This window comes from Rhododendron vialii, chromosome 6a, assembly GCF_030253575.1.
Source record: "Rhododendron vialii isolate Sample 1 chromosome 6a, ASM3025357v1".
NCBI lineage: Eukaryota > Viridiplantae > Streptophyta > Magnoliopsida > Ericales > Ericaceae > Rhododendron > Rhododendron vialii.
The window spans coordinates 29,219,713-29,245,343 of record NC_080562.1 but is presented as its reverse complement, the minus strand read 5'-3'; the positions used below and the strand labels follow the sequence as shown (position 1 = coordinate 29,245,343).

Here is a 25,631-nt window from a genome sequence, read left to right as displayed (position 1 = left end):
AAGCATTCATCAAAATCTTGAAATTTAACTAGCAAGATCATCCAACTCCATATTACTTGACATGCTCAAATTATCACTTGAATAAAATACGAATACTTCTAATCAAACGATAAAGTGTTCATTTTTGAAAAACGTTATTTATTCCTTTATGAAAAGTTCAAAACAACACTTGTTTGTTCTGAGTGACAAATCGATTATTTCAACATGCTTATACTTTCATTGGCAAGAATAAGTTTACGAACTATCATGCAACTCAAACATCTTAAACAAAAGATAACCTTATCTACTTAAGAGAAAACGATAAAAGATGTTTCTACTTTGAACTAGGGTCAATTTACTTTCAACATATGATTCTATACTATACGTAGAGTTAATGGGCTAGGATTCCTACCTTACATCTTGGCGGTGGTCGGCTACGGGGAATTGGTCGTCGGTTTTGCGATTTGGCGGCGTAACGGCTCCGGATTGCTTCGAAAGGAAGAGAGATAGACTTTTCTCTTCCTAGAAACAACTTGCTAACTAAACTAAGCTACTTTAAAGATCTAGTGGTGGTTTTGGAAGTGGTTTGATGGTTGCTCTCAAGAACTTCAAGAAACTCAAGAAACTTTGAGCTTTTAAACTAAGAACACTTAGAATTTCTAGAGAGAAGTAAGAGCAAGAAGTGAAGGTGTGAGTTCAAGCTTGGAGTGAGCTTGCTATTTATAGGCAAGGCTCTCCCTCTCCCCCCTCAAGGCCGGCCCCCTCTCTCTCTTTCCATATCTCATTTTTTATTCAAGAAATCAAGCTTTCTTGGAAGATCAAAGTCTAGTCCTAGGCTTGCATGGCTAGGTTTAGTCCTTTGGATTGGTTTGGAAGATTTTGTGTAAAAGAAAAATAGTTTGTACAAGATTTGGTGATCAAAAGAGTACAATAGGACATTGGAAAATAAATTTACTTAAGAAAATATATCATCTTAGATTTGAAACGATGTAAGAAGATCATGGTGAGGACAATCAATCTCTTTTCTTCTTCCTTGTTAGGACAAGTTTAGGTTATTCTAAAGGGTTTCTAGTCTTGTCTAGTTCATAGAAGACCAGTTAATAAATGAAAGAGTAAGGAAAAATCTAGATTGGATTGTACCAAGATTGAGTGAGAAATTGACCAAAAGAATTTGACTAGGTTGAGTGAGCAACACATGCACACACATCACTCTCTCCCTCTTTCCCCTCTCTCGGCCCTCCTCTCTCTCTTTTGCATTAGTACACACACACACACACACACACACACTATTATGTACAAGTAAACATAAAAATAATATGTACTTATGGTACTAGTGATCAAAGGAGATTTTCCAATGCCAAGATTTTTAAATAAAGAATTCTTTTAGGCACACGTGTTCTAGTAATTATTTATTCATCCAAACATAAATATATACACATAGGTACTATGTAATCTAGGTAGATCAAGACTCTCTATTAAATTAATCCAAATTGGTACAAAAATCCAATATTAAATAATATTAGTGTACCTAGGGAAATCTAGGGTTTTTAAGTCCAAAAGTACATACATAATATAATATAGGTATAACATCACATGGGAAATCGAGAAAATGAATTATTAAATAAATCCTAGTACTAGTTGAAAGATTAACCCTATTACCCAATGGATAATAAATCCCCTATTAATTATTGACCAATAGACAAAAGAAATAAGGAGATTTTTTATATTAAAATAACCAAAATGTCCTTTAAGCATGCATAGAAATCTATTTTTTTTACTATATATTAGTACTTAACCAAATCTAGCAATGAATACCCTAAATATAAAAATTTAGGGTTTCTATTATCCAATGGATAAAAGTTTCCCTAACTTTTATTGTCCAATGGTTAAAGAAGAAAACTAAAATAAATAAAGAAAATAAATAATGATTTTCCAGTCTATGGTTGGAAAGGTTCACAAGGCTCAAAGATGGTCAAAAAGGTCCATCTAAGATTAGGAAATTGTAACTAGGTGGATTGGGAGTTCGGTTTCTCCAACAAGTCGGTTAGAAGCTAACTAGACTTGCCAAGTAGGGCCTCTAGCTAAGAAATATACTTTTAAAGGACTAAAATCTAATTATGACGGATTATTGAAATTTAAAAGAGATTTAAAAGAAATCCAAGTAATAAAATTTAAATATTGAACGAAATTTTTATTTACCGAAAATCAGGGCCGTTACAATTTGGGGTATATATATTGATTGTGTCATTTCCGTATCAAAAATAATTAGTAAAAGAAAATAATTAATACTACCTAAAAGATAGCGGTAAGTACTCCGAGTATCGTTATAGGGGATTATGAAGGCTAAATTGCGATTGCTTCAATCGATTTTTAAATTAATTCGAAAAAGGATTTGATGGTTTGATTTCTTAAAATTACGCAAAATAAATTAATGTAAAGCGATTAAAAAGTAAAGAGAGTTTATGAGAGAAAAGATCTAGGGTTTCGAATCCACTCGACCCGTTGTAACAATTTCTATACGATGATAAAGGTCTATTACTCGAATCAATCCATATATCGTTAGAGTTCGCGGGCCCTCACGGTATCGCCAAAAGATTTCTATGAATCACTGAATAGCATGGGGTATCGCCGCCTAGCACGAACCATCTCTATGGCACGGATCGCCAACGTGTCTTACGGATTATAACCCATCTTACTCAGCTATCACAAAACAATAAAGAACTGTTGTATGAACGTGCATGAAAATCTAGAAAATCATACACAAGATTTGATAGAGAAAATTAATGCTACAAATAAATCCTCAAGTCATACAACCACGATTCGAATAATAAAAACACTAAATCAAACATAAAAATCGCTACTCAAAGTTCGAGTTTCATCTATACTCTAGAAACGAGTTTAGCCAGACATCGGAAAGGAGAACATTGGACTGATTTTTCTGTTGACTGCCGTACTGTTCTCTTTTTCTTCCGACTGCGTGTGAGTTTGCGCAGCTCTCCTTTTTCTCTATACTGCGTAATAATCCCTCGCCCTTTGTTCTCGTTACCTTTATAAAAAGCTGTAGCCGACCCTTTTTTAATTCCCTCCTCAGTGGGCTCCAAGCCTCTAGCAAAAATCTTTTCTCCAAATATGGTTGGCCATGCCCATAGCTGAGAATGGCTTAGGCCTTCTTTTGCTTGGTCCAATTATAAATCAAAATGGGAAGTCTTTGGGCCCACCAAACATGAATCTGTACAAATGATTCATGGATTCTTCTGCATCCAATTCACTTTCAAGATTTACGTGCACATGAGTGTGCACAGTAGGAGTATTCATAAGGTCCATTAAAATATTAAAGCCTTCGAGTACATAAAACACAAAAATCAAGCATTAATTATTGAGTAATAATATAAATGGACTTAGCGAGGATAAATTAAGGGGCGCTTATGTAAATATTCAAGCGCCTATCACACCCCCCAACTTACACTTTGCTAGTCTCGAGCAAAGAAAATAAAATGCAACTAAAGAAAAGAAATTAAGACCGATAGTTCTTTTAAACCCCCAGGTGGCCTCGGTAGGACGAGTAAGTCTCGTGAGGATTTTCAGCAGTGATTACCCACAAAACACAGGGAACCCTTTCACATAGAATCCAAAATCTGTCATACAACTTATTGGTTCATCAAGCAAAGAATATGTAACTACCAAAATGATATAAAAAGGCACAAATAGTTCCTAACGCTATCAAGTCAAAAAATAAACCATGGCACCTTAGCTTAGCATGTGTGTGATATGGGCCTCAATCACAAGTATGCAATGACTAACCGCTCTCTTCGGACCGAGTCTCGACTCCAATTCTTATCATGTCATGCACTCACAAAGAAAAACACTCGAAACAAGGTGCATAGTATGAACTCTCAAGTGTGCGGTTAGAAGTAATACAAATGAAAGCAAAGCACTCGCACACTATGACACGAAAAGAACGCTTTTTATGGTGGACACTCAATCTCATGAACGGAACACCAAGCATTGGAAGTCACTCTCACATCCATCAATACACACCCCAACTCCCCAAGGATCAAATAGGACTTTAATTTCGGTTGTAATGCGGGGTAAGGAGAAATATTTCAAGGTTAGGGTAAATCATCACATGTTCGAGAATAGGCAAATAACTTAGGGCTAATTTAACAATGTGAGCCCAATTTTTTTCTACCTTTTCAACTCCACATTATCTTTCCTTCTAACCTTTCAACATTTTCCAACCATAAAGCATGATTCCTCCTTTTCAAACATATTGGTGCCTCTTTCTTTCTTTTTCCCTTTTTTTTTACACAAGGGGAATCACTAATTCAAGCAAAATATTTCACAATCCATCCAAAAATTACACATTTATGTTTTTTCCCTTTCTCCAAACAATATGGAAGGTGGAACTAACCAAGAAAAGACTAAGCATAAAAGGCTCAAAGTGGCTCGCAAGGGATAAATGTGAAACAAAAGAACGAACGGGCTCAAATAACAAAGACGGCCTATAATCCTCTCCAAAGGGTGAATCATCCATATGTCAAACCAAACCCAAGAGATTAATAAGTCATTCAATAAATTCCAATGCTTAGCAATCAAGAATAATGAGACCTCAATAAGTTGACTCTTTCCATGACAAACTAAGAATTTACTTGACACCACTCCAACAAAAAGATAAGGCACGAAAGCTCACAAGGGCATAAGTCTCCACTAATCTAGCCATCAAGAACAGTCAATTCACAACTCACTAGTGATCAAAGCCCAAGTATACGTGAAGTGCAAGAGTGCTAAACCAAAGTGCCATAATCAACTTCTTAAGACAAGCTAGCAAGTAGAACTATCATGCCAAAAACAGATATCATTACGGTAGACAACACACCTTAACTCAGTTTTCCAACAAATAATCACAACTGGTTCAAACCGCATGCAAATGGGTCCAACTATTTTTAATTTTTCAAATTTTTTATTTTTTTGGGATTTTTAAGAACAAACTACAAAGTAGTCCCTCCTCCCAACTTGAACCAGTCGATGCCCGCATTGAAAGCATACAAATAAAAAGACAGGACAGAAACATAAAAGAGAGGAAAGATATCACCTCGAAAAGGAGCAACATAGCAGACTATTATAGCAAGAGGGAGACCCCCAACGTGAATCGAACAACTTGCAAAATGTTAGCCTCCAAAACAACAAAATATATACAAGGAAAACAACTAAAGAACATAAATAAAGGCAAGAAGTAAAAATAAAATAAAAATCCATCCACTTTCTTCACGCGAAAGACACGGGTACTACTTTTCTCCCTTACCAAAGACTGTGGTTCCTTACTTGTTGGAAGAGCAATATGCGTAGGATTCAACGATATCTTGAGACGTGGTGCCATCATCTAATAGACTGTCACTTCCTCTGGGACTGCCAGATTCCTTGCCCACCACTCGGCTTATGAAGCAATCTCCGCCAAGCTGGACACTAAAGTCAGATGGTTCAGACAGACTTCTCGCTGCTAACTACACGCCTGCTGCCAGACCTAACCTCCTAAGTACTACATACATAGCTTTGACAAGGTGGCTATACCAGACCGTTGAAAACCGTTCGAGCACGGCAAACACTGGAGATATCACAAACTCCATGGATTTTAAGTCTCCTAGACTTCCAATGAAAGCACTAAGCTGTATAAATTGGGTCCATCAAAGTAATGGACTCCACCGTGGCACCATCCACCACGCCATCACCAATTTCTGCCACGTAAGGTTTAAGCAATTGGCCATTGATCTTGAAAACATTACCAACATGTGGATCCTTAATCTCTACAACTCCGTGGGGGAAAACATGAATGACAACATATGGACCATCCCACCGTGACCTCAACTTGCCCGGGAAAAGTTTAAGTCTAGAATTAAAGAGCCACACTTTTTGACCAACTTCAAAGGACTTTCTAACAATGTGTTTATCATGAAATGCCTTAGTCCTATCCGTATATATACGTGCACTCTCATACGCTTCATTGCGCAACTATTCCAATTCAGCAAGTTGGAGCTTACGATTTAACCCAGCAGCGGCCATATTGAAGTTAAACTTCTTAATGGCCCACATAGCTCTATGCTCTAACTCAACGGGCAAATGGCATGCCTTACCAAAAACTAACCGGTAAGGAGACATGCCAATAGGGGTCTTATAAGCTGTACGGTAGGCCCATAAAGCATCATCGAGCCTTAAAGACCAATCTTTTTGATCGGGCCTAACCGTCTTTTCAAGTATGCATTTAATCTCCCTATTTGACACTTCAACCTGCCCACTAATCTGAGGGTGGTAAGGTGTTGCCACCTTATGAGTGATAGAATACTTTCGCAGCAGGGCGGCGAAGTGTTTATGGAGAAAATGGGTGCCCTCATCACTAATAATCGCCCGCGGATAGCCAAAACGAGTAAAAATATTACTTTGAAGAAACTTGACCACAACTGTGGGGTCATTGGTCTTGGTGGCTACCGCTTCCACCCACTTGGACACGTAGTCCACTGCCATAAGAATATACGCGTTCCCATGTGAACACGGAAACGGACCCGTGAAGTCTATCCCTCAAATATTAAACATCTCCACAAAAGGATGGAGGACAATGGCATCATATCACGGCGCAAAATATTATTGGTTTTCTGGCACTTAAGACATGCCTTGCAAAACACATATGCATCCTTAAACAGAGTGGGCCAATAAAAATCGCTTTGTAAGACCTTCGTCGCCGTCTTTTTCCCACTAAAATGCCCTCCGCACTCAAGTGAATGACAGAAGGTGAGAATGCTATGGTACTCAGTCTCAGGAACGCACCTCCTGATCACCTGGTCCAAACACAACTTAAAGAGTTCTGGATCCTCCCAAAAATAGTGCCTAACCTGCGCAAAGAAACGGTCCTTATCATGCTTGGACCAATGAAGGGGAAGCGTGCCTGTGGCTAGGTAGTTGACTATGTGTGCATACCATGGGGGTCGCACTTGTGACACCTCAAAAAGTTGCTCATCGGGGAATGAGTTCTTAAGGGGCAAGGTGTCACCAGAGGCATTCACTAGGATCCTCGATAAGTGGTTTGCTACAGAATTTTCAGATCCTTTCTTGTCTCGAATCTCCACTTCAAACTCTTGGAGGAGCAGAATCCACTTAATTAACCTAGGTTTGGTCTCCTTCTTAGAAAGTAAATGCCGCAAAGCGGCATGATCAGTGTATACTACGACCTTCGAACCTAAAAGGTAGGACCGGAACTTGTCAAGGGAAAAGACCATTGCGAGTAATTCCTTCTCCGTAGTAGTATTGTTCAACTGCGCACCAAAGAGGGTCTTACTTGCATAATAAATGGCGTGAGGGACCTTGTCAACCCGTTGGCCCAAAAAAGTACCGACTGCGTAGTCGAATGTATCACACATAATTTCAAAGGGTAGAGACCAGTTGGGGGACTGCATGATAGGTGCTGTGGACAACGTCACACGGAGCTTCACAAAAACTCTCATACAAGCCTCATAAAAAACGAAAGGGGCATCCTTACCCAAAAGATCACACAAAGGCTTGGCGATTTTAGAAAAATCCTTGATAAAATGCCTATAGAACCCAGCGTGTCCTAAGAAAGAGCGAATTTGCTTGACTGATGAGGGGGGAGGAAGTCGAGAAATTAAGTCAACTTTTGCCTTGTCAACTTCAATCCCCTTCTTGGACACTATGTGGCCCAAAACAATCCCCTCATGAACCATGAAGTGGCTCTTTTCCCAACTTAGGACCAGGTTAGTCTCTTCGCACCTTTTAAGCACCTTTGCAAGATTTTGGAGACATGAATCAAAGGAGGCCCCAAAGACCGAAAAGTCATCCATGAATACTTCTAGAAATTTCTCCACCATGTCATAGAAGATAGCCATCATACACCTTTGAAAGGTCGCAGGTGCATTGCACAAGCCAAAAGGCATGCGCTGATAAGCATAAGTACCATAGGGACAGGTGAAGGTAGTTTTCTCTTGATCCACTGGGTCAACAGCCACTTGGTTATATCCGGAATAGTCATCCAAAAAACAATAATAGCTCTAGCCCGCCAACCTCTCTAAGATTTGATCAATAAATGGAAGTGAAAAATGATCCTTCCTAGTCATGGAATTGAGCTTTCTATAATCAATACACACACGCCAACCAGTCGTCATGCGTGTGGGCACAAACTAACCCTTGTCATTCTCAACTACAGTAATGCCTGACTTCTTGGGCACTACTTGAATGGGACTCACCCACTTGCTATCAGAGATGGGGCATATGATACCCGCATCCAGCAATTTGACCACCTCCTTCATAACGACCTCCTTCATGTTAGGGTTCAACCTCCTTTGCATCTTTCTTGATGGTTTTGCATTTTCCTCGCAATGAATGTGATGCATGCAAACGGAGGGATCAATACCCTTGAGGTCGGCCACTGACCACCCTATCGCACTCTTGTGTTGTTTAAGCGCCTTAAGTAATTGACCGTCTTGCTCGGAAGAAAGGTCAGAGGCAATGATCACGGGCAAGGTGTCATCGTGGCCAAGAAAAGCGTACTTTAGAAAAGTCGGGAGAGGCTTCAACTCAAGCTTTGGTGGGGCTTCTCTGGAGGGAAGAGCTGGAGTACTAGACAAAGCAAGTAAAGGCTCGAAAGGAGTTCGCCAAGTAGGTTTGGCCATACAAGGTGCGAGGTCTAACAAAGAATTGACCTCAGCAATGGATTGGTCAATATCGAACTCCTCATAGCCAAAATGGGCAAGACATGCCTCAAGAGGATCCTCAACCAAAATGTACGGCAATGCCTCTTCTATTAACTCATGAACGACATCGACTGCAAAGCAGTCTTCCTCCTCGTGAGGCTGTCAAGCAGCCGAATACATATTCAAACTCAGTTTCATATTGCCGAATGATACCCCCATCACTCCACTCCTCACAGAAATCTGTGCATTGGCTGTGGCTAGAAAGGGATGACCTAAGATGACAGGTGTTTGAGATTTAAGGCCTGTGGGGTGGACTGGCTCTGTGTCAAGGACAATGAAATCAACAGGAAAGTAGAAATTATTCACCTTGACAAGGACATCCTCTAACATGCCCCGTGGGGCTTTCACAGAACGATCGGTCAACTGTAGAGTAACCGATGTGGGTTTCAACTCACCAAGCCCCAACTCCTCATACATAGAGTATGGTAAAAGATTGACACTTGCCCCTAAATCTAAGAGTGCCTTACTAATAAAGTGATTGCCTATGACACAAGAGATTGTGGGCACATCAGGATCAGCAAGCTTAGGGGCAGTGTTAGATTGAAGAACAGAGCTAACTTGGTGGGGCATGGGGATGGGCTCTAAAAACTTGGCTCGAGCCTTCCGCTTGTGAGTGCACAAGTCCTTAAGGAACTTGGCATAAGAAGGGATCTTCTCAATGGCATCGAGCAATGGGATGTTCATCTTAACTTGCTTGAACACCTCTATGATATTATCAGTGGATACTCCCTTCTTGTGAAAGGGTGAAGGTGCATTCAGGCAAATTGGGAAAGGTACCTTAGGAATATAAGATGGGGTCTCAGATGACCCTGGAACAACTGTGGACACTGGATCGGTCTCCTTCTCCTTAGACCTCTTATCAACCTTAGACCTCTCAGCGATAGGTGGAGACACTTTCTCTTTCGCTTTGACCTCCTCCGGTCGGGTCTTTACGTCTCTCCCATTTCGGAGGGTGACAACTAATTTCGCTTGTTCATGACCTTGCGAATTGTCAATATGGTGCATCCCTCGTGGGTTAGCCACTGGCTGACTCGGTAATCTACTTTCATCCCGATGGTTAAGAGCATTGGCTAGTTGACCCACTTGGGTTTCCATCTTGGCAATGGATTGAGAGTGGGAGTAAAGCAATTGGGAGTCAGCTTTCATTTGTTGGCAATCGGCTCTCATTTCAGCCATGGCCTTCAACATTTGATCCTTAAAAGCTGGTGTCCTTTGGGAGCACGCAGGAGGAGCAGGAGGTTGTTCGTACTGGGGTGGTGCAGGTGGTGGACAATAGGCCTGTGTGTTGGAAGTATTAGGAAATGAAGGCCTCATAGGTTGGGCAAATGGTTGCCCTTCGTCTGGCTGTCGCCATCCAAAGTTGGGATGCTTCTTCCAGCCGGGGTTGTAAGTATGAGAATATGGGTCATTCGCTGGCCTACCAAACCCCTGGGCCGCGTTCACGTGCTCTTGAAGAAATTCTGGGAATTGAGATGCCATGTGGCACTCATTTATTCGAAGGCACGGACTGGAGCACAACTGACATACCTCCGCAACAGCAGCAGGAGGTGAAGAATGTGAAGGACCATGACCCAAAAATAAGAGCGAGTTAATCTTATGGGTCAATGCATCTACCTTATAGGAAAGATCGTCAGAGCGGCCCACCTCATGAAGGCCACTCTGTTTTAAAGAGGTAGAGTTTGTCCTATTTGTGCGGGATGATGAGGCTCGGTGTTGAGAATTCTCCGTTAACTGCCCAAACAAGTCCCACCCCTGATTCTCATTCTTAAGCATAAATGTGCCTCCACATGAGGCATCCACCATATATCGGTGTTGTTCGCATAGTCCATCGTAGAAGCATTGGACTAACTGCCATTTAGGAACTTGGTGGTGTGGACAACTCCGAATAATATCATTAAGTCTCTCTCATGCTTGGTGAAATTGTTCACCTTCTTTTTGATAAAAACTAGTGAATTCTTGGCGAATTTATTTTGTTTTGCCTATGGAAAAGTACTTTTTCAAAAACTCATTTTTCATTTGATCCCAAGAGTTTATGCTATTCGGTGCCAAAGTATTAAGCCAGTATTTGGCTTTATCTTTAAGTGAGAATCGAAATAACTTCAACCTAAGGGCATTATCAGTGAAGTGCTGAATTTTAACAGTGGAGTAAATCTCTTCAAAGTCCCCTAAATGCTGATATGGGCCCTCGTTATCAAGTCCATAGAATGATGGGAGTGTTTGTAACAAACTGGACTTGATTTCAAATTGTGTTGAGGCAGTGGTAGGCAATGTTATGCACTACAAGAAAAATGAAAATTAGTGACGAAAAAGTGGCGACGAAATTTAATTTTGTCACTAAATGAGTATATTTGGCGACGAAAAAATAAATTCGTCACTATTTTGATAACTTTCGTGACGAAATAATTTCGTCACCAATTATGCCTGTTTAGCGACGAAAAAAATATTTTCGTCACTAAAGGTACCCATTTGGCGATAAAATACATTTTTCGTCGCCGAAAGCTTAAAAAAGGTGACAAAATTATTTTTCGTCGCCAAAGATAATCATTTGGTGACAAAAAATATATTTCGTCGCCAAATGTGAGCAATTTAGTAACGAAATATTTTTTTCGTCACCAAATGCGTAACTTTGGTGACGAAAAATAATTTCGTCACCATTTTAACGCTTTCAGTGACAAAAAATATATTTCGTTGTCAAATGGGTACCTTTCGTGACGAAATTTATGAATTACGCTTTGTCACTAAATGTATTTCGGACATAACTCTTTACTAAAATCTCCGATTGAGATAATTCAAATTGGGTTTGAACAATAACTCAATTGCCTACAACTTTCATGTTTATCAAAATTGCTAATTTTAATATTTAAAGGTCCAAAATTACATTCGAAATATATTTTCATGTTAAACATATGTGTTATAGATTAGATATTTCAAATATTTACTGAAAAGTGTGTGTAGTGCAGTTGGTTGGAACTTGCGCGAAAAACTCAAGGGACTCGAGTTCGAAACCCAGCAAGAGCAAGAAAGATGGATTTCTTTTCCCATATGAAAACATCTTTCGCAACGAAAAATTTCGTCACCGATTTCTTATATTAGTGACAAAAAATTTCGTCACCAATGTGACCCATCGGTGACGAATTTTTTCGTCGTCAAAAAGCACAATAAGTGAGGAAAAAAATTTTGTCACCAATTATTCACTTTTTGGTGACGAAATATTTCGTCATCAAAAGGTACTATAGGTGACGAAAAATAGATTTCGTCACCAGGTAGGAATCCTCGACAACCTTTAGTCGACAAATTTTTTTTTGTCACATATATTACTTGTGACGAAAAACATGCAATTTGTGACGATTTTCATTCGTCACCCAATTGAATTTTTCTTGTAGTGATGCATGATGGTGAGCTGTATGCGGATGGGAGAAAGTAATCTCCGATCGCTAGTGGATCTGCAGCCTCTATTCTTTTAGCCATTGTAACAAGTGAAGTGGGTGAAGGCCAATGGTGATGAGAGGCTGCTCGATTAGCTCTAAATGTCCGTGCGATCTCTGGGTCAAAATTATCAAGTAATGGGTCCAATGATCGACGACCAAACATATAACACAAAATGTCCCTAACTTAAATAAAAATAAAAATAAAAATAAACAAAACACTAAAACCAAGAACAATAAGAAAACTAACAGCGCCTGGAAAAGCCAATTGAATTTATTGTTAAGCTGCAATGTTGCAGCTTACTTCTTGTTCCTGTCCGCTAAAATTTCTCGATTCTTGTGCTGGACACAATAAAATGCTAATAAAGAAAGAATGCAATTAAACAAATACAAGGAATAATTAAAAAAAACTAAAAATACCTAAACTAGGAATTAAAATAAAAATCAACTAAAACAACGCAACCGTGCTTGTAATCCCCGGCAATGGCGCCAAAATTTGATCGTGTCGTTTCCGTATCAAAAATAATTAGTAAAATAGAATAATTACTACTACCTAAAAGATAGCGATAAGTACTCCGAGTATCTTCATCGGGGATTATGAAGGCTAAATTGCGATTGCTTCAATCGATTTCTAAATTAATTTGAAAAAGGATTTGATGGTTTGATTTCTTAAAATTACGCAGAATAAATTAATGTAAAGCGATTAAAAAGTAAAGAGAGTTTATGAGAGAAAAGATCTAGGGTTTCGAATCCACTCGACCCGTTGTAACAATTTCTATACGATGATAAAGGTCTATTATTCGAATCAATCCATATATCGTTAGAGTTCGCGGGCCCTCACGGTATCGCCAAAAGATTTCTATGAATCACTGAATAGCATGGGGTATCACCGCCTAGCACGAACCGTCTTACTAGTACGATCCGTCTCTATGGCACGGATCGCTTAATAGCACGACGCGTCTTGCGGAGTATAACCCATCTTACTCAACTATTACAAAACAATAAAGAACTGTTGTATGAACGTGCATGAAAATCTAGAAAATCATACACAAGATTTATAGAGAAAATTAATACCGCAAATAAATCCTCAAGTCATACAACCACGATTTGAATAATAAAAACACTAAATCAAAACATAAAAATCGCTACTCAAAGTTCGAGTTTCATCTATACGTTAGAAACGAGTTTAGCCGGACATCGGAGAGGAGAACATCGGACTGATTTTTCTATTGACTGCCGTACTGTTCTCTTTTTCTTCCGACTGCATGTGAGTCTGCGTAGCTCTCCTTTTTCTCTGTACTGCGTAATAATCCCTCGCCCTTTGTTCTCGTTACCTTTATAAAAGCTGTAGCCGACCCTTTTTTAATTCCATCCTCAGTGGGTTCCAAGCCCCTAGCAAAAATCTTTTCTCCAAATATGGTGGGCCATGCCCATTGCTGAGAATGGCTTAGGCCTTCTTTTTCTTGGTCCAATTATAAATCAAAATAGGAAGTCTTTGGACCCACCAAACATGAATCTGTACAAATGATTCATGGATTCTTCTGCATCCAATTCACTTTCAAGATTGACGTGCACAGGAGAGTGCACAGTAGGAGTATTCATAAGGTCCATTAAAATATTAAAGCCTTCGAGTACCTAAAACACAAAAATCAAGCATTAAATATTGAGTAATAATATAAATGGACTTAGCGAGGATAAATTAAGGGGCGCTTATATGAACATTTACGCGCTTATCATATATTCTGGGCACAACATTCATTCCATTTCCTGGTTCACTATCCCTGATAGAAGCGCTGAAATTTCCGATAGCTTTGGTTATCGCTGCAAATAAAGATTTTCCTAGAATTATTGTTGCAGGTGCATTGAATCAAGCAGGGAAATCGTTCTCAGATTATAGCTCTATCCTTTTGAATTGTCTAGAACTTCTACCTCTATTTTTCTCGTCTTTTTAAATATTTTAATCGTTTTTTCAATAGGTTAGCCTATTCATTGGCTAAGCAATCCCATTCGTTGGAAATCTATAACAGGAGGAGAATGCAAGGGATAGAAGGAGAGAAACTGATCAGAAACCTGTTAACCAAAAGGCAGCTTATAAATGAGGGGATTAATATTATTGCATCCCCAAATCCAACGTACTGCATATCTTATGTTTCGTGAAATTTCATGTCCGATAGATATTCAATGGCATGAAATTTGGGGTTGCCCATAGCCATGTTGCCATTAGTGTAAATCCAAGTGGGAGGAATAGGGACCAATACCAATTGGATGGAGTAAGTCAAGTCTTCCTAAAGGACAATTAAACAAGTACGGTTATACTAAGGGCAAAGCAATCGAATGGTCTGAGCTCTAACCTTTTATTTTCCCATACTGACCACTATAATGCTGGGCCCTGGAAATCAACTCCAACTCGCGAACTTGATCGAGCATCTCCAAAACGTGTTTCAAAATGTGTATTAGTACCATTAGTTAAGAATAGTGAATATTTATGTTTCTTTAGTGCTCCAATGGGACTATGGGAGTACTATCTTATGTGCTAGTGTGTGTTAAGTTGGAAGTGTTTTAAAAAGTTTGCTAGTTTTAAGGAAGGTCTTAACTAACATGCAAGGGGAGAGAAAGGAGAGAATGAGAGAACGTGAGAGAGAGGCTGATAAATCGTGAGCAAAAACTCCTGAAATGGAAACGGAATCTCGAGAAAGTTCAATACTACTAAATTGTGTAATATAATCAAATTACAAAGGCAAACTTTGATATGCTTTGGGGGAACTACCATTCTTGTGCCGCATTGGCCTTGAATATTTTGTAAAGTTTCTAGAACTTCTCAGCAGCATCCATATAGCTAGACACGTCCATAACGAGTCATCCATCCACATAGCAAGTCATCCATTGCTCATGCTTTGGAGACGCGTCATGAGGCATATATAACAAAGAGGAACCCTCTTCACATCCTTCATTTCAGGCTAGGAGACATCACTCTAAACCATAAATGAAGTAGATAACACATACAGAATTGTGCATGCCCGAGCCAAATGCCAGTTAGCTTGCGGCCCTTCTCTTGTACGTCCAGCTTAGGAGTAGGCCCAGAAATTACAAACTGTTGTTCGACGTGCTCGGTAAAAAAATGATTAATTTCACTATGATGGATCATGATCTAAGAGTTATCATTCACTTTTGCAGCAAAATTTCAGTTTCTTAAAATAGTCTAGTAACAGATTCATTGACATCAGAAAGAAGGAAGACATGAATAAAGATGTTTCAAGGATATATGTAAAGTAGTTTCTTCCAAGTATGCCCAACGAATTGTCCACGGATTGCATTAATTTGATTGCGAAGTACCTCTGGTGGTTGATCTTGAAGGCATAGGAAGCCCAATTAATTATCTAGGTGGTGTTGCCAGGTCTATGTAAATGTTACATGGTCATATCTGTTAGTATTCAAGGTTTGGAAATAGGAAACACAATTAGTGGAGTAGGGGCAAACTTTGACAGTGGTAGAAAATGGACCTTGTGATGTTGAAGAGGACGCTGAAAGATTTATGAGTCACTAGGACTTGAAGAATTTGTATTTTGGAGCAGAATACAGTTTGAGGACATATCAAGGAGTAGTTCAAATGCTCTGTTTGGTCATGCTGCTCGCTTGAAAACAGAGGTCATACGAGAGGTTACTGCAATCAATTCTTTGATTTAGGGGTCATTATTTAGATTTGTTAGATCGTAGAAACACATTACTAGAAATTGCTAACATGCGATATCTCACGTGTGCATTTACTAATTATATATATTAATATATATATATACACACACTAACCATCTAATGAGGATGTCCTTTTCTTCCCAAAATGCGGACGCTGGCTGTAAACGGCTTAGATTTTAAAAGAGCAATTCCCGGGTTTAAAATGATATCGGTCGGGTAATATCCTTCCAGGGTTCCCACACACGGGTTAGAACCCCCCAAAATCTGATTCACGCCTCATTTTGAACAACGAATGAACAGAGAGAGAAGAGAGAGAGAGAGAGAGAAGACGCCGAAGATAGACAACGAACGACGGCCCTTGTTCTTCTTCAGATCCGGTGAACGATGGCCCTTATCTCGCTCTCGCCGTCTTGCGAGCTCTCTCTCTTGCTTACTCTCTCTATCTCTTTGAAACTGAACTTTCCTAGGGTTTTGTTTGGAACGACGAAGACCCACACCCACGACGAACAAGGACGACGAAGACTCTACCTTCGTTGAGGTATCTCTCTTTCTTTCTCTCTTTCTCGGTCAATCTGTTCAACCCCAACTTTTAGGTTTTTTTTGTTTTCGAAAATCTGGTTTTTTGTTTAGGGTTTTTGTTTATTTGAAAATTTGATTCTGCTCAAATCTCTCTCTCTCTCTCTCTCTCTCTCTCTCTCTCTCTCTCTCTCTCTCTGTTTATTTACTGCTAATTGTGTATTCAATTGGATAATCAACGGAGTTCGTTTCAGTTCATCTGTTTTGAGCCATAAAATTTTCCAAGCTACATGCCTAAATGTGACAAAATAAAAAAACCCAAATGTTGCTCTTCTAAACTGATTAGGCTATGTTCTAGGTTTTTTTGTTTTTGTTTTTGTTTTTGTATATGTTGTGTATTTTATTGTGTTGAATCAGTTTTGACCAAAGAATTTTTTGATTTATGTTATTTTTTGAAATTAGGGCTAACAGGGCAATCAGATTGAAAATCAATTTGTGGATTTTGTCATGGAGCGAGAGTTGCACAAAGAGGTCGCGATCGATGCTTGTTTTGATTCTTTCTTTAATTGGCATGGCTGGGTTTTTATTTTTATTTTTATTTTTTATAGTACTAATTTCTCACTGATTGTGCTAGTATAAGTTCTTTTGCACAAAAACAATACATTGCTATTCCCTGTCAAAATTATTAAGAAGCTTTTGAACTACCTGGGGCAAATTGGGTTACATATGGGGCACATTTTGTGTATGAAAAGGTATCTGTAGTAATTCTCATATTTTGTGTATGAAAAGGTATACATTTTCTGGAGTTTCACAAATCTGAGGTCTAGCTAAAAGAATTATTTGTAGAAATGATTCTTATTGCACCCATGAACTTGTACAAATTGGATAAGTTTTGTTTTACGTGTTCAAAATGTATGCACTACGTACTCTCACGTGGAGCTATGAATTTGGAACATTGTTTTCTGTCACACTGTTGGAAAGCATTTGCATAGACCGGCTCGTTTAACCGTTCTATTGGAACTATGGTATCTATATATGAAGTATAAGAGAGAATTGTCATCGCAAGTCATCGCCTTCTGAAAGGACTTTTTATTTAACAAACATAAAGGACATTTATGGGAGATAAGATGCATTTTTCACACACACAAAAAAAAAAAAAACGTAAAAGAAAGGGGAAATAAATAGGACAGTATCCATAAGAAGCAGCCAAAGCAATTATACAACATCACTTGTAACGTAAAATTTTAAGCCACGAGATATTTTACGGCCAATCGCGCGCACCACAAGTACCTACGATTAGAAAAACAAAAATTATTAGAATTATTGAGGACAGTGCGATGCACTTAGATAATTATCTACTTTAACACATAGGTAAGAAGCTGCAGAGCTAAAAACTTCAATTCCAAGAATCAAAAGATAGTGCAAAAAAAATCACGTGCCCAAACTTAAACTTGTAAAATCTAAGATTCCAGTATATTGAATAGGAATTTGGAAATTTTGGTTGGATAAAATAATGATTCTCTGGTATTTTCAAAATGTTTTGAAGGTAAATTTAACATGAATATAGCTGATTTAGTTTTTCCTTAAGTTTGCTAAAGACATAGTGTTCCCTCAAGAATCTTAGAATGAAAAAAAATAGAACAAAAACAAAAGCAAAAATCAATTACAGATCAAAATGAAATGCTCGTGCTGGACCAGGAGCATCGCTGAGTTTTGCAAACTACAAAATGTTCTTTCTTTTTTGTTTTGTTTGTTTTGTTTTTGTGAATAGGTCAAACTTCAAAATTTTAATGTTTGGAGATGGGCTAACCTAGGTAAACGAGGATTGCTCGGAGGCCTTCTAAGTTATCTGCATCAAAGCACAGGAAACTAAAGATTGCTGGCTTAGTACAGAGTTTACTTGGCTTAGTAAGAAGTGCAGGCATTGTCGAGACAATTGAAAATGTGAAGGGTTCATACCTAGTCACGGTCACACTTCAACCCTGATCCATTTTCAATCTCCAAGAAGAGTCTTCTTGGATGCATGCAACCGAGTAAGAACGTCATTCATCGCCAATCGATCTCTAGGAAGTTCTTCTGAGAAGGCAATCCCAACATTAAGTATTGAAATCAAGATCTCCCGAACCTTGTGACTTCCAGCAAATCTTTGGCTATGACCATTGTTGATGCTTGAGCTTGCTTGCCCTTGTTCTCTTTGTTGAAGCAGTGTTGGATCAAGAATGGTCTCTATTTGTTCAGGCAAAGCTATCTTAGCAAAGCAGTGGAGAGACATACCATCAATAAACATGCCATCAGTAGGTCTCTTGGCTGTAAACATCTCCAGTACAAGGATTCCATAACTATACACATCACCGGATGTTGACACTTCATTTCCCATGCCATACTCTACAATTTACGGGGTGAAAAAATGCAATTACGATTTCGAAGAATTCTAGATATGTGAATATGGTCTAGATTTTGGGAAGGGAAGGAAAGCCAAAAAGTGCTAGGAAGTACATTTACCTGGAGCTGCATAACCAATAGACCCCTTTATGCCAACGGAACCTGATTGATTCACAGACGAAGTACATGTAGTATCTCGAAAGAATCTTGCTAGCCCAAAATCAGCTACATGTGCAGCCATTTCTTCATCTAGAAGAACGTTAAATGTTGGGCTTCAAATCACAGTGACCAACTGGTTCTGAGATATGATGGTGGAGATAATCAAGTGCAGAAGCAACATCAATTGCAATGTTTAACCTCTGAAGAAGATTTAAACTTCTTGACTCATTATGCACCCCATGTCCATTCTCATTTGGATGCAACCACTCCTCGAGGCTTCCATTGACCATGAATTCATATATGAGAGCTTTGAAATCATTGCCTTGATAATCAACACTTGAACATGCTGTGAGCACCTTAACAAGATTTCGGTGTTTGATATTCTTCAAGGCTTTACACTCAGCTATGAAACTCTTGGAAGCTCCAGCGGCTTGAAGATTTAGTACCTTAATTGCAACAACTTTTCCTCCATGATCAAGAATTCCTCTATACACTGACCCAAAGCCACCGACGCCAATCAAATTGGTTGGAGAGAACCCATCAGTAGCTTTAAGTAGACTTCGGTACGACAATTCCAGAAACGAGTTCTCTAATAACCTGAAAGAAGACACATTTGTTTTCTTTCTAAACGAGCAGTGATAGAGGAAACACAACATCAGACATAGTCCGAGAAGCCCACAAGCTATCGAGATTATTAAAATCATGGTAAGAGAAGATCTTTTCTTTGTAAACCCTTTGGAGTTGCAACTTTGCAACTCCAATTCAACTATACCCCCACTGAGCTTACTATTTCCCTTGACAGAAACTGCAGTCGCATTTCCATATATGCCTCTTTTCGGTACCACTCCTTCAAAATCATTGAATGACAGATTCAATATGTGCAAGAAGACAAAGTTCTCGAAATAGTCAGGGATTGGTCCTGAGAAATTGTTGTGAGAAATATCTATTTCCTCCAAACCTCTCAAATTACTTAAAGACGAAGGAAGCGCTCCTGAGAATTTGTTACCCTCCATGTATAGCAATCTCAATTTCACACAGCTACCAAGATTGCTTGGAATTTTACCAGAAAACATGTTCTCAGAAACATATAGTTCCTCGAGATTTTTTAAAATTCCAATTTCCATTGGAAGAGAACCAGTCAAATTGTTTTGAGAAATGTTCAAATACAGTAATGATGAGAGGCTCATAACTTGTCTGGGTATGGTACCGATAAGATTGTTTCGATGAAGTTTTAGTCCCACCAACATTTGGCATTTCCCCAGACTTGAAGGGATACTTCCATGAAGATTGTTTTCAAACAGTAGAATAGTTGTTAACCGAGTTAAATTTCCGATGGACGATGGGATGTCCCCGTTGAATTTGTTATTGAAGAGACCCAAAATCTCTAGATTTTGAAGTTTACCAATATCAGAAGGAATTTGACCTGTTAAACGGTTATCGGACAGACTAAGAATTTGTAAATTGACCAGATTCCCTATCCCAGTTGGGATGGTCCCAACTATTATATTGCCATCTATTTGCAAAATGACCAGATTAGTTGAGAAATTGCTGATCGTGTTAGGTAATAACCCTTTGAAATTGTTCATGGTCAGATATAGATGGGTCAAATGCGTAGCATTGGTTAAAGAATTGAGAAAACTCAAGTCATCAGCTTCCCCAGATCCGAGATGATTTTTACCCAAGTTTAACCGCACAAGATTATTCAACTTTTCCAAATGAGGCACTTTTCCGGTAAACTTGTTAAATGCAAAACCAATGATGTACAGTTCGGTGGCATTAGATAAGGATATTGGAAGAGATCCAGTAAATAAGTTCATACCAACTTCAATGATTTGAAGATTAGGAAGAGTATTTCCGAGTTCCAAGGGAAGCATACCTTGAAGTTGGTTAGCCCCCACACCAAACTCTATGAGAGAAGAGACATTAAAGATTGAGGAAGGAATGGTACCAACCAATCTATTCTCTCCTAATTGAAGAGATTCTAGCTTTTTCAATTTTCCCAGTGCATGAGGAATACTCCCACCAATCCTATTTTCTGTCACCGAGAAGATAATCAGAGACGATAGATTACCAAAAGCAGAAGGAATTCCTCCAACTAGTTGGTTCTTATAAATACTCAGTATCTGTAGCTTAGAGAGGGAACATAGCTCCACGGGGATTTTCCCTGATAATCTATTTCTATGAAGGCTAAGGATAATGAGGTTAGAGCAACCGGATATGTTGGTGGGAATTTCACTAGTAAATGAATTGTTACCCATCCGTATCACTCGTAGCCTTTTCAAACGGCCAAGTTGTGGTGGGATTTCATGGCTGAAGCTGTTGTTACGCAGCCGTAGTTCCTTAAGAAAGCTCAGGTTTCCAATGTGAGGCGATATGGGGCCCACCAATTCTCGACCATCCAGGTTCAGCACAGTGACCCTCGTGGGGTGGCGGCGGCCACATATTACGCCAATCCATTGGCAGAAGTGAATGGATTTGTTCCACGAGTTGAGAGTTCCAAAAGGATCCCCCCTGATTTGGGCCTTGAACAAGAGAAGGGCTAGTTGGTCAGTCTCGTTCCCGCGATGAACAGAGTCGGCAACTGTTGAAGCCGAAAGCAAGAGAGTAAGGAATAAGGACCATGAAAATAGCAGACCCATCTGGTGATGGAGAATGTGTTAGAACACTAGCACAAAATACGTACTGCAGTTTCAATTAGTTAAATCTAATTACAGCAGTAAGAAACAGAGAGAACAAGCAAATAATTAAAACTAGAGATTAAATTATTTACACCACCGGTGTAAATATTTGTTTTCTCTCAATCAATTACGTTGCGCCACATCGCCATATTCTATTAATTAGGACCACTGTTTTAACAACGTGGGAAAATGTAATTGATTTGGAGGAAACGAATATTTACACGGATGGTGTATGTAATTTATTCTCATAAAACTATTGGCAGAGTAATCTAAAATTGAGAGCATATATAGGATGATAGCGAAATATTGAGGAAAAGAGTGAAAGAAAAGCTGGCCTGAAACACAATCGGGATGGATTATAATGTCTATTGTAGTCCTCCCCTATGTGAAGGAGATGACGGATTATAATGGCTCCAAGATTCAAACCGAAATGCTCTCAAACTTCCTCTTCCAACGGTCATGCCCAGAGGGTTATGTGAACAAAGCCGCGTACCATTTTTGGAAGAAAACTTGACTGTGAGAAGGGGAGATAGTGCTGAAATGTTACCTAAGTGGAAGTGAAAGAATGAGAGAACTGGGTTTTCTCGGTGATAGAAAAATGAGAACATGAGGCACTATATATAGAGCTTTGGCCAAACATTTCCACGGCTAACGACATAAAATAAAATAAAAAAAGGTGATTTGTTTGTAATGAGCCGATGAGCCAAACGGCTAAATGGGAATAACTAGCATTATCTATATCTATACTTCTATCTATTTATCCATATTATACATTAAAGCAAAGTGGTCATTAATAAGGAGGGCTCTCATCGCGACAAATGACAAAATTTGATTGGATGAAAAGATAATTAAAGTTAAATAAATATTTTCCAATAGGTTTGTATAAATAAATTCTCCAAAGAAAAGGAAAAAAATAAGAAGAAAGGAAAGTAACATGGTAATGATTGAACTTTATCAAGAATGTATAGCATTCGTAGTGGGCCGAATATGCTGTTCAGCGAAAGGCCGGGTTAAAGTCTTTGATTCTGTCTAAGCTGATCGAGGCATTGACCAGGTTGCTAGGTCCGGTCAGGCTTAGTTCGGCACAAATGTGATGTTCAGACAAGAATATATGAACGATCGGCCTATCTGCCTATGTTGAGGTTGACACGTTCTCAAGCTCTCTTATGGCTCAGACACGGTGGTTCGGCTAGCTCATAGTAAGGTCGAGTCAAGCATTGAACTCTTAGGTTTGGATAAATAGGCTCGGCACGGCAACATTCGGATATGGAATATCTAACCGCCAGTTTATAAAGAGGTCGACGCTCCTTGCTATGGTTCGGACAACCCGTATTGAGGTTGATGCTCCTTTCTACGGTTCAAACATTAAGGGTTCGGCCACTATCGCGGTGCTAGGCGAAAGCCAGGCCACAAGTCACGTTGTATCCAAAGCACGTGAACTTACATTTGAGCTTTTAGGCTCGGCAACGAGGTTCGGCTATGATAGTGCGTGCTCGGTGGGCAAGTGAGGGCTGTTGGTCCATCAGCAATACACAGGCTCGTTTGGAGGCGATATAAGGATTAAGGGTATTATTTATGAATGAGGGATATAATAGTAAGGGGTATTGGTTAACAAGCGATGACCCAAATTGATGTGATATTTATGGAGAGAGATTAAATAGTAGTTGGTTTTGATGAGGTATTAAAAATAGGAGGATAAAATAGTACTTGGTTTGGATAAGAGATAAAATGGGGGATAAGATTTTTTTGTAGTTGAAATGGAGGAGGATGGGCCTTATCTGGGGGTATTAACTAATAACACCCCAAAACCCACCCATAAATAATCCCCCCGCAGGGGATATTAGTCGGCACAAGAGGGGGAAAACCTAATACCCTTGCGTTTTTGGGTTGCCAAACCAGGTGATAAGTTTGGGCCCACAGTCTTAGGAGGGGGGAAATGTAGAGACCCGTAAATTTCTGTTATATATTGTTAATAATTTATAAATTGATGAATGATGGTTTAATGTAGAAAATTAAAGTTACGGGTCAAAGTGTGAGAAATTGAAAGCCATGGGTGTTTGTGTGATTAGTGCATGTGTGTGTGCCGTGTATACCAGGAGAACTTTTTCATTTTTTTTGGGCGCTGCTATTCGCAGCCCTCTATTTACTCCCATAGCCCGTTAAAAATTTTCAATTATATTCGACAATTAGTTACCGAAATTAAGATATATTTTCAGCATCCAATTACCGAAATATAATATTTTTTTCAACAGATGTTTACCGAAAATGCATGTTCGGCAGTTGTTTACCGAAAGTTGAACATATTTTCGACATGTAGTTACCGAAATATAATTTTGTTTCAATAGCAATTTACCGAAATGTTATTTATGATTTTCAACAACCATTTACCGAAATGTAGTGGGCTACGGAAGAAAATAAAGGGCTGCGAATAGCGGCGCCCTTTTTTTTTCCATTTTCTTCTTCTCAGCTCTCTCTCGATCTCTCTCATTCTCTCTCTCAAAAACTCACTCAATCACTTAAGACCCACAACAATCTAACTCAACTCCATCGTTTACTTGCATATTCGGGCTCGTATTGTGTTGAATAGAGCCCGGTTTGGTGTATTTTTGCTTGGTTTGGGATTCCGGAAGCTAGGGCTTGCTCCATATCTTTGATTTCGGTTTGGATACTCGAGGTAGGAAATTCTACCACTCTTTATATGTTTTATGAGTGATTTGGTGTTTGAAATCGTGCTTGTAATGTTGAATTTGAGATTTGATCGAAATTTGCATTTTTCTGTCAAAATCGCCAAATTTCGGATTTCTACCGGTAGGACGTTTTTCTCTACCGGTAGAACTTTGTCGTTGTAATAATGTGTACCCTCTGTTTTGAGTTTGTACTGGTAGGATTTGTTCCCTACCGGTAGGATTACAATTTTTTCTTGGACACCTACCGGTACCAATTTTTCCTCTACCGGTCGAATTTCCGTGAACCTAAACTTTGTTCCTCCTGCTTATGGATTGTACCGGTAGACCACTGTTCCCTACCGGTAGACCATCGGACAAAAACCAAAATTTCTTATGTCGTTGCAGCCTTTTCTTCCAAAAGCCTTGTGAAAGATGATATGTTTATATATATGTACATTTATTGGAATCGTTCCAAAATTGGTAGAACTAAGGAGGGATAAATATGAGCCTTTTGCACGACATTTGTATGAAACCATACACTTGAGCTTGTGAACGACGCGCGAACACTCAGGGCTCATCGACGGGTGGGTGCCTGGCAGGGGATATCAGGGTCCCATAATTAGCCCGGCAGGAGCTAATGCTCAAAATAATCACTCAAGGCCTAACCTTCAAGGTGGGTGCTTGGCAGGGGATATCGGGGTCCCAAAATTAGCCCGGCAGGAGCTTCGGCTCAGACACACAAACGACACGACATGTTGAGACATGAATTGAACGGGTATGATTTATCGGATGAATAAAAGAAAAATTGGAGATTTTGGGACACTTGTTCATGAAAGTTGTGCTTCCTTCGTTGTCATTTGATTTCCCATCATTCGTTCATTCGTCTCGCTCATTTGCATATAGAGTTTGCGTAGACTTTTCTACTGGGCTAGTGTAGCTCAAGCCTTATATTATTTTCAGGTGCTAATCCGGAATCATAGCTTGCTTTGCTTGGCGTGCTTGGAGTGTGGACATTATTTTTGAAAGCTAACTGAAGGAGTTACTCATTCATCTTTATAAATTTATTTTGAAGATGCATTTGTAACTAAAATTGTAATTCTTTGACTTGGAATATTGTACCCTTAAACCTTTTTGACATTCGATACTTATGTTAAATATTGGGCCGTTGAGCCGATATTGTAATATTTTGGAACCGTGTGAACATGGAAGTATTTGCTGAGGGAATGAGAACACAGTGATCTTTTGGGTACCGTACGGATATTTGTGAGTATTTTTATTATGTAAATCATTTATAACTATGTTTAATTTCGAGGACGTGACAGGAAAACTAATACCCTTTCTCAATATCCCATCCAAACGAGCCCTATAGAGTCGCTACGATCA

General features: G+C 39.1%; 1 non-coding gene and 1 pseudogene across 1 annotated transcript; one reads left to right on the top strand and one right to left on the bottom strand.

Moving 5' to 3' along the window:
• The window catches only part of LOC131330118 (probable LRR receptor-like serine/threonine-protein kinase At3g47570), a 36,283-nt pseudogene extending 14,058 nt beyond the window's left edge, over positions 1 to 22,225 (bottom strand).
• Positions 10,594 to 10,698, top strand: LOC131331695 (small nucleolar RNA R71). The gene has a single exon (XR_009201495.1). It is a non-coding gene; the product is annotated as a small nucleolar RNA R71 (small nucleolar RNA).
• Positions 22,226 to 25,631: the final 3,406 nt, after the last annotated feature.